Source organism: Gavialis gangeticus, unplaced genomic scaffold, assembly GCF_001723915.1.
Source record: "Gavialis gangeticus isolate Ggan-Ray unplaced genomic scaffold, GavGan_comp1, whole genome shotgun sequence".
In the NCBI taxonomy this organism is placed as follows: Eukaryota; Metazoa; Chordata; order Crocodylia; family Gavialidae; genus Gavialis; species Gavialis gangeticus.
This window is the reverse complement of record NW_017729006.1, coordinates 46175703-46185371: the sequence shown is the minus strand read 5'-3', so window position 1 is coordinate 46185371 and position 9669 is coordinate 46175703.

The following is a 9669-nucleotide window of genomic DNA, read 5'->3' as shown; positions in this document are numbered from 1 at the left end:
GCACAGCTGGCAGTGTGGAGAGCTGCCTCCAGCTGGTAAGCCCAGTGTGGTGGGGGAGGGAGGGCAGATTAATGCCCCCTGCAGTGAGGAAGGGGGCAGGCGTTGACCAAATGGGGTGCAGGGGGGCAAGGCAGAGCTGTGGCTTGTGGGGAGGGGGAAGCGGCTCCTGCTGCTGCTTGCACCCCAGGAGGGCATGGGGTGGGGGGCGTGTGACCCTCGGATCTGTGCGGGTCAGGGTGGGGCGGGCTGCGTGGGGCTCTTCTCTGGGGGCTGGGCTCAGAGCGGGCGCCAGTGGTACTGGGAGGATGTTGCATCCACCCCAAATTTTGCCTCCATTCCCAGCTCTGCCACTGCCACCAGCCACCTGGTGCAACCCTAGCTCAGTGCTCTACCTCCACCCACACACCTGGAAAAACTAGGGCTGTAGCTGGTGGTGGCGGTGCTGGGAGTGGAGCAGCGGCAAAATTTGGGGTGGATGCAGCATCCTTCCAGTGTCGCCGCCGGTGCCCGCTCCAAGCCCGGCCCCCACTGAGAAGAGTTCCGCACTACTCTGGCTACAACCTACACTGCCCCGTGCAGATTTTGGGGGCACACCCCTCCACCCTGTGCCTTCCTGGGGTGCAAGCAGTGGCAGGAGCCACCTCCCTCACCCCATGAGCCATGGCTACAGCCTCCAGCCCTCTCCCTCACCACAGGGGGCGTTGATCTGTCCTCCCATGCTCATTCTCTCCCCTCTCCCTCCACCACACCAGACTTACCAGCTGGAGGCAGCTGTATCAGAAATTGGGTCTGTATCAGCCGATATGCCTCCTTAAATATCAGGTATCAGTATCGGCCACCAAAATCTCTATTGATGCACCCCTACTTAATACAGAAAATCAGTACAAGATTGTTTACAGCCTCCTTTATTAAAAATCTCATAATGGTGTTTTTCAGTGAAATTTGTAAAAGGCATTGCAAAAAATAATATTTATATAAAAAGGCTTTTCAGTAGAGGCACACTGATACATTGGTCTCATATCAGATTGGCACTGATATAAGGAAAACTGACAGCATCTGCAATCAGTTTTTTTGGGGTTATGTAGCCAATAAATGTCCCATGCATGTGGGCAGCTGCAGCACAGTATGCAGGCGGCCAAGAGCGCAGCCCAGCAGTATGGAAAGCAGCCAGGTCCGGTTGGTAAGTCTGTTGTGGGGGAAGGAGATCAATCAAGGCCCCAGTGGTGAAGGAGGGAGTGGGGCTGGGACAGGCGCTGCACAGCCAGAGTGGGGCTCGGGATGAAGCCGTGAGCAGCTTGTCCGGGGGGGGGGTCCCACCACTGCACGCACCCAAGGAGGGCAAGGGGCACGTATGCCCCCGCCGCTGTGCATGGGGCAAGGGCGGGCTGCTGCTGTGAACTGGGGCTGGGGTGGCACTGGACTCTTCCTGGCAGGGGGACTGGGCCAGGCTGGGCTGTGCTTGGGGCAGGCAACGGTGGCACTGGGAGGGGGGCTACGGTGAATTTTGGGATGGCTGCAGCCCCCCCCCCATAGCCCCCTCCCCCATAGCCCCCTCCCAGTGCTTCCAGCTCCTGTGAGCACAGCTCGGCCCAGCCCCGTCCAGGAGAAGCTCAGTATCACCCCAACGCCAGACTGCGGTGGTAGCCTGCCCTCGCCCTGTGCACAGATCTGGGGGCACACACCCCACCGTTTTCTCCTGGGGTGTGCGCAGCACCAGGAGTTGCTCCCCCTCCCCGTGCCCCCCAGATCAGCTGCTGGTGGCTTTGTCCCATGTTCTGCCCTGGCTATGCAGCACCTGCCCCAACCCCACTCCCTCCCTCACCCCAGGAACCTCAGTCTGCCCCCCTCCCATGCCCCTTCCCTCGCCTCATCCCCACAATAGAATTACCAGCTGGACGCTGCTCTCCAAGTTGCCTGCCTGTATATCGGCAATTGGATCGGTATTGGCTGATAAGGCTCATTAAAGATCAGCCATTGGTATCGGCCCAAAAAATCTCTGTTGGTGCACCCCTACTTTTCAACTGGGAAAAACTTAATTACCATACTTACCTGAATACAAGATGAGGTGTCCCATTCCCCTCTCTTCCCCCCACCTCCAAATCTGCATGTAGAAAAGAAGCTCCTTATCTTACATTTGCATACAAGGAAGTTGCATTATATGCATTGTCTGTCTTTGAACTGCTGCTAAAAACATGTGCTCAGTAATGGAAACCAACTATGAGGTTGATTAAATGTAGCCAACACTGAACATGACTATAAAGTACATGGAGTACATGGCCCATATCAAGCAAACATGCTGATGGGAACCTACCACAAGGATAGGATAATGTCAGCCATTTGAATAAGATAGTGCCTGTTGAGCGCACTGGAGTCCCCCTTAGCACTGACTCTTTTCCAAGTCATGGTGAGCCACTACACTGAATACATTTTGACTTCCTCTTCATTCCCACATCTGAGCTGCGCCTTTCTTATTTCCAGTGATTCTTGTTTCTTTCCCAAACAAGGCCCCAAACAGTTAACTCAGAATCCCTCTGTTGCCCCCTCTCTCAGCATGTCACATCTGATTAGAGGTAAAGCTAGACCAGGTTGCTCTGTGCCTCATCTGCATATATATTTTAGAGGATCCCAGGACTCATGACAAAAACACCCAGTTCTAGTCATGAGTCGGGGGTTAATTATCACACAGATCCTTTATGGGGGGAGGTATCTGGATTTACATGCGCATACTGAGTATTGCTGAGCTGTGGAATCACCCTGGCTTGACATTCTGTTGACTCTGCTGGGACCCAGGCCAATCTACGATAAGGTAAATTATGAATTTTTTGGCTTTGGGCTAATATCATGCATAGTTGGAACTATATACAAGTAGGTGCCAAAGTGCTACTTAAATGTGCTTATGGAGTCTATGTGCTAAAACTTGTAGCAGCTTCAAAAAAGTTAAAATGCATCAATTCTGGGTGGGCTAAGTACAGACAGTCATAAAGCATGAAGCTGAATACATTCAATCTTCTCAGATTAGTCTAAACTGTAGATTGAACCAACAAGCAAGTGAACATACATTCACTTCTGATTCTGGAAATGCAGCCACATGCCTGCAGTGGCCAGGCCATATGCTTCCCTGCTTGACTGGAGCAGACATTTTGGGCCAAGGCTAGCCCATCCACTTTGCGAGGCGGGGGAAGAGGGAGTTTGTGGGGGAGGTACAAAGCATCCTGGGATACTAAGGGAATATTATATTGAATCTGGAAGGGATCTGTTCAATAAAGGACAGAAGTTAAATAAAACTATTTCACCTAAATCAGTTAAGTCTGATACTACATCCATCCAGGTTTATCTTAAACTGGTTTTGGCCAGTTTGAAAGCGCTTTATGTGCACTGTTCTGTTACAGATCTGCACTAGTTTCTGATCACTTATACCAGTTTGTGTAATTTTTGTTCCAAGCCTATGTATATTAAATTGCTACAGCTGTGTTTTTTTTCCAAAGTCAGTTTTTCCAGATTGGTACCTCTTTCACTTCCATGTGCTAAGGGAGGTAGGGTCTGGCAGTAAGGAGGAGGAAAAGAGGCTGCAGGTGGAAGAAGTTGGGGGCGGGGGCAGAGGGCAAAGGTGCTACCTGATTTCCCAGACTTATTTGTCCTGCTGTAGCAGTGTGAGGGGGACAAATTCAAAACAGATCTCCAATGATTAGATTCTAGACCTGGAAAAATATATCATTGCACTGGTTCTGGCAAACTGGTGAGGGAGTCCTGGCAGCGGCAATGAGTCTCGCCACCCTGCTCTGCCCTCCCACAGTGGGTCCTGCCCACTGGGTTGTGGAGGGAACTCCTGCCCATGCCTGTCTAGTTAGGCTATAGCCCCGTGCCTGCTGTGGGTGCAGAAATACATTGTCTGTGCCCCCCCCACCCTCTTCCACCTTGCCTATGCCCCCCCTCTCCCCCTCATAGACTTATCTGCTGGGAGCTGTGGGAGCAGCAAGGCATGGGTGGCCTGCAGATAGGAGCAGAATGCGGGCAGGCAGCACCACACAAGAAGGTGCACTCGAAGAGCTTGCTGGACTCTTGCATTGCTGTGCAGTGCAGTTCCTGCCCTTGCAGCTTGCTTAGCACCAGGCTCAACCAACAGAAGCCTGGCACAAAGAGCGCCCAGCCCGAGTTGCTTGCCTGGAAGAAGCCAGAATCTGAGCACTGCTCTCTTGCCTCCTCATCCCTTGAGTGCAGACCCCCTGAAACCTGCTCTTGGCCTCCCATGGGACTGCAGACCCCCAGCTGAGAACTGCTCCCTTATAGTAAAGTAAAGAGGAGAGCTGGTCTTAGGTCAGAACTAATCCCTTAAGTTCTGTCTTGAAACCAGTAGGGTGCAAGTGATGAAGTACCATTGTGCCCCGGTTCCTATTGTCACTTCTGATCGGGTCACACATGGCAGGATTATTAATGCTCAAATGAATGAAAAGCATGGAGTGTAGTAGGCAGAGTGCTGGATGCATCTTGGCAGCCTTTCCATAATGCTCTGGATTTGGCTTTCTGACAGACAGCAGACCTCCTGAGATGACAGGTCAGGCTGGTAGATGGATGCCTCTGTTCCTTGCAGAAGGGACTCATTGACCATAATCACCTTTTGTTTCCTCATGGGAGTGTCCTCACTTTTCTGGTGCATAGCTTTTCTTTTTACCAGTGAGGACTTCACATCTGGGTTTTTTTCACCTTGGTATTTGAGACTTGGAGGTGGAGCACAGTTTGCTGCCACAGGTGACTGACTGCTAACTTCTGGCATATTGAGCATCTACTTTATTCTCTCTTCCTGCAGGTTTTACTGATTGGCTATCTTTTGTTGTCTTGGAGATATCCTTGTGCATTATCTCAGTGAAATCTTTGTTTATGAGTGATTAGCAGGGATCTGGGTTTTCTGTTCACCTTGGAAAAATGTGGGAAAATGAAGATTTTCTCTTTTTAAGAGGAAAAATGTGGCAGCCAGCCTGCCTAGAGAGCAGCTCCCATAGCTCCCTGCAGGTATGTGTGTGTGGAGGGTGGGGGGATTGAAGCCCCCATAGTGAGGGATGGAGGGAGTTGGGCAGGGCTGTGGGTGCTGCCCAGCTAGAGTGGTACATGGCGCTTGGGGTCCAGAGCCAGAGCAGGGAGTGGGATGGAGCTTCAGATGGCTCATCTGTGGGGCGGTAGTGGGGTTGGCTCCCCACCACTATGTGCAGTCCAGGTGCGGGGGGGAGGACATGGGAGACGCATATCCCCAGAGTTGTGCCCAGGGTGGGGGTGGATGCAAGCTATTGGCTGTGGGCTTGGGGCTTCTTGCCCTGCTGCCCTCCCCCCGGGGCCTCCATTGCCCAGTGAGTTGGACCTGGCATGGCAGGACAAAGCAGGGTGGGGTGGGGCGGGGCAGAGTGGAGAGGCTTGGTGCTGCCACCATGAGCCCTGTACTGCCATGGCGAGGCACTCCCTGCCTGCCCAGCAGCTGTGGGGGTGGTGGTTTGGAGTTGTGCCCCCCTCTGCTGCCAGGTGGGCAGGAAGCACCTTGTCTTGGCATCGTGAGGCTTTCAACAGTGGCACTAAGCAAACCTCCCTGCCCTGCCCTGGTCTTCCCTGCCACACCCGGTCTTGCCTGTTTGACGTGGAGGCCCCTGGAGGGAGGATAGTAGGGCAGGCAGTTCCGAGTTGCCAGCCTGCATCCCTCCCTCCCCCCATGTGCTCTGCTCCAGCCATGCCACTCATGGGGAAGGAGAAGGGAGAGCCAGAGCCAGGCTCTGAGTTTCACTCAAGCTGCAGCCAGTGCCTCCTCCCACAGGTGGCAGCTGGGGCATGGGTGCTGTAGGGCAGGGCAGGGAGCTGTGAACCTGGGTCCCTAGCCCTGTAGCCCTGGCATCTGGGCATCCCCTCTGGCACTGCTGGGGGTGTCTCCCACCTGCATCTTCAAGTCAGAGCTATGCATGTTCATACCTTAATCAAATAAAAAAACAAACAATGTCATTTTGAAATTTCTAGTGATTTCAAGATACAGTGTAAGACCAGGTTCAATGCTTTGCTCTGGCAAAATCTGAAAGCGTTTGAAGTATGTATTGGTGACCTGCTTTCTTCTTTACCGAGGCATTTCTCAGCATGCGGACCTCTAGTTTTCTCCTTCCTGTTGAAAAGAGATGGCATTCATTTTTCAAAAGAAATAGTTAAGATCATCTTTAATGTTTTATTTTCAGCCGTTCTCTAATAATTTTGGTTCTTTCAGCTGAGACTGAAGAAAAATGTTTTACTCCAGAAAATTCCATGAAGAAATATTCCTTCCAAATTCATAACTTTCCATAATAAGTGGAAGTGAAGTCAGAACCTTTATTTTGCACAAAATGATAGCTTCTTTCACTTCAGAAAGTAGGAAGGGGAGCTGCTAAAGCTAGCCTGCAGTCTCTGCCATACTGAGAACAATGGGAAATGGCAGGTATTTTGCAAGAGAGCAGTTCTTCATGGAAATCTCTAACATGCAGTAACATAGCTGTGTGGGAGGGACAGGTTCAGCAGCCTTGGTTGCTGCCTTTGAGGGGAGGATTGATGGAGGGGGAGAGTGGAGTACAAAAATAGCCACTGTTGCAGTGGCAACTGACTGTGCCCTTGCCAGTAGCATCACTGCAGCTGGTTCTGCCATGGACCTCTTGGCAGCCCCACTGTATCTCTGCTAACACAGAGCTTGGCAGGGGAAATACTGTGACTACTCAGGCAGTTTTTTTTAGTCACTGGAGATGACCCTTTTCTGGCATGGAGCAGTACCCATGGGGGTAATATACAGTTAACCTCCCACTTACATTTGGTTCACATATGGTTCTTGAATGACCCACGGGTTTGGAGTTGATTTGGCTTGGAACACAAAAAAAATTTCCTACAAAAAAACCCCAACTTCTGAAAATGAAAATTTCAGTTCTGAAAAATAGTGATTACTCTCTTTCCTCCATTACGGTGAATCCTTCAGGTCTTTTTACTTATTCCATATGCAAGATTACAATGAGTTTTCAGAAACCAAATATGTGAAACTTGAGGAATTCTTGACTCATTATTGAGATCTTTAGAGGGAAAAGTGTGCAAAATTTCTTATAAATAAACATAAACTCCTGAATTAAGCAATAAATTTAATTCTTTTTCTGTAAATTAACATTCTGTATTTGACTTAATTTTAAGTACATGTCATATTATGGCCCAAGAGAATTACTAAAATTGGCTTTCTTGTATTCAGTACTGTTTTACACATCACTAGCTTTGGGCATGTTTCCCAAAGTGGTGGGCATGATATTATAACCTGAGTAGAATATACAACAGCTATAAATATACATAAGAGGAAGTACTGAAGCAAGCAATACTGTAAATAAGGGCATTGAGATTCGAAAGTCTGAGCAATGCAATGATTAAAATAAAAGCGTATTAGTCATCCTCTTCTGAGAAATTGAGGCAGCCTGGGTAGCTTGTCCTGGTGTGCTGAAGCAGATCTTGAAATAGGTATCTGTGATGGAGAAGCTTCAGTGCTCTGTCATGTTAAGGGCTGAAGTAGGCAGCTGGCAGGTGCCTGACTGTAGCAACCATTTTAATGTTCAGCTCTTGAGGCTGGGGCAGCAGTTTGCTGCCAGCCAGCATGGGAGGAACATCACCCTGCTGAGCTACTACTCCAGAAACATCTTGGAGGTAAGGGGAAGGGGCTGTGGGGAAGGAGGAGGTCCCTGGTCCTGGGCATGACCAAAAACTGCACCCTGGTGGGGTAGGGAGGCCCAGTGGGGACTGCCTGTGGCAGGGCAGTGCCACTTAAATGCCAGGACCATGAACCTCCCCAATGAAAGGTGGGTAGGGGCACCTAAATCCTAGCCCCCACCTTCAGGTGGGTTATTGGTGGGAGAAGTTGGAGCTAGGCATGCATATTAAGATCCACTTGAGCCCATGCGGGTGTAAGACCCTGAAGTTGAGACCAGGCATGGTCATAGAGGAGCACCAGAGCCTGCAAGGGTGGAAGACCCCAGGCCCCAGTGCAGGGGCAGAGTGTTGGCCTGAGAAAGGGGCTGGGGGTAAAGGGATGGGGCAAAGTTGGCCCAGAGTTGAATAATCACCCAGTTCTGTGCAGATGAGGGCCATGGGAGAAGCCCAAAAGGCTGTGCCAGGACTGGCTAAGGCATGGAGAGCAAAGCCTGATGGTCCTGGGGTTGCTTAAGGGAGCAGGGCAGTATGAATGTGACCCTGGATTAGGTGGAATGATAGAGGCCCTGTGAGAGAGGGTGTAGTGCAACAGGCCCCAGTGAGAGCGGGGGCAAGGTGTATGGCCCATGAAGGCAGTGTGTCAGAGACACAACTATATGCCCAGTTCGGGCTGACCTCAAGCCCGAGATTTAACACATGCTGAGACATCTACGAGGCATGGGACATGTGTAAGGGGAGGTCAGAGAGTGTACATATCACTCATGTTACAGCAAGGAGCTTGAGGGGCAGCCTTCCACCTAATTAACATCCTAATTAAATTACAACAAGGCATGTCAGGCGAGCAAAGCGGGCAGCTTGCCCATAGACAGGAGGTGGGCCAATATTGAGATCGGGCTTGGGAGCTTGCCCCTGCCACGGTATCAATGAAAGTATGGGCCCTTTCTTTCTATTTAACACGTTTCCCTGAAGATAAGGTATCTGTTTCTGCTCCTGCCTTTTTACGTGCATTTTAACATGTGCAAAGTCTGATTTGTCTGTGAAAAGTTAGGCTAGGAAAAAACAATGCTCTTTGTTTTCTGTTGTCCCAGTCCAGAAGATCTGAGTCTGTTCTCAGTATGCCCAGCTTTGGCATTTTTCTAGACTTTTGGACAAGCCCTGACACCTCTCTCTTTCTTTGAGACCCTTTTGAAAAGGTGATGATACTTGATTGAGCACTTTAAGTAGTATGTGTGAAAACTGTAGGTGAAAGGTTACGGTTTCTTCTATGAGTGGCATTGTGATCAATCCACTGAACTGACAAACATGGGATTTGGGTTTAGTTTCCAGGTGTCTCTTAATGACCTCTAGTGTGACTCAGTAACTTCCAGTCTGTCCCTATTCCTTATCTGTAGAATAGGAGTAATGATAGGGCATTGGTGGAGGTAAACGCATTTAGTGTCTGTAAGGTTCTTGGATGCTATGGTAATAGAGGGCATTTAGATACTGGAACAGCATCTTGTGCTTCTCTGCTAGTTGTAAAAGTCAGATGCAATAATAATCCTATATCTTTTCATGTGTAGGATCATTTGTAATATTGCCTTTCAGGCACCTAATGCTGCAGTTTTTCTGTGGACTGGAGTGAAGAACCAGTATGTTCTAGAATTTCAAAGATATTTGAAATCCTAAATTTTTTTGTGGGTTTTTCCACTCTTTCCAGCAATAAATTATTACATATGATATTGATACAGTCCTATATCGGGGTAGGTAGTTATTTTGGCTACAGGGCTGCTTAATGAATTTTGGTGCAGCCCTTGACAGCTCACATGTAAAATCTTTCAAAAGATATCATTTTAACAATATTAGATACAAAAACATATACTAAAATCAAACGTCTACTATAACTTATTTTAGTTTTATTTAAAAAAATAATTGTCCTGATTTTATTGGGGGGGGGCTAAGTTGTGTACGTACGACTGCATACTAACTCAAAATAAAGTCTTACTCTTGTATATTGTATGTGTG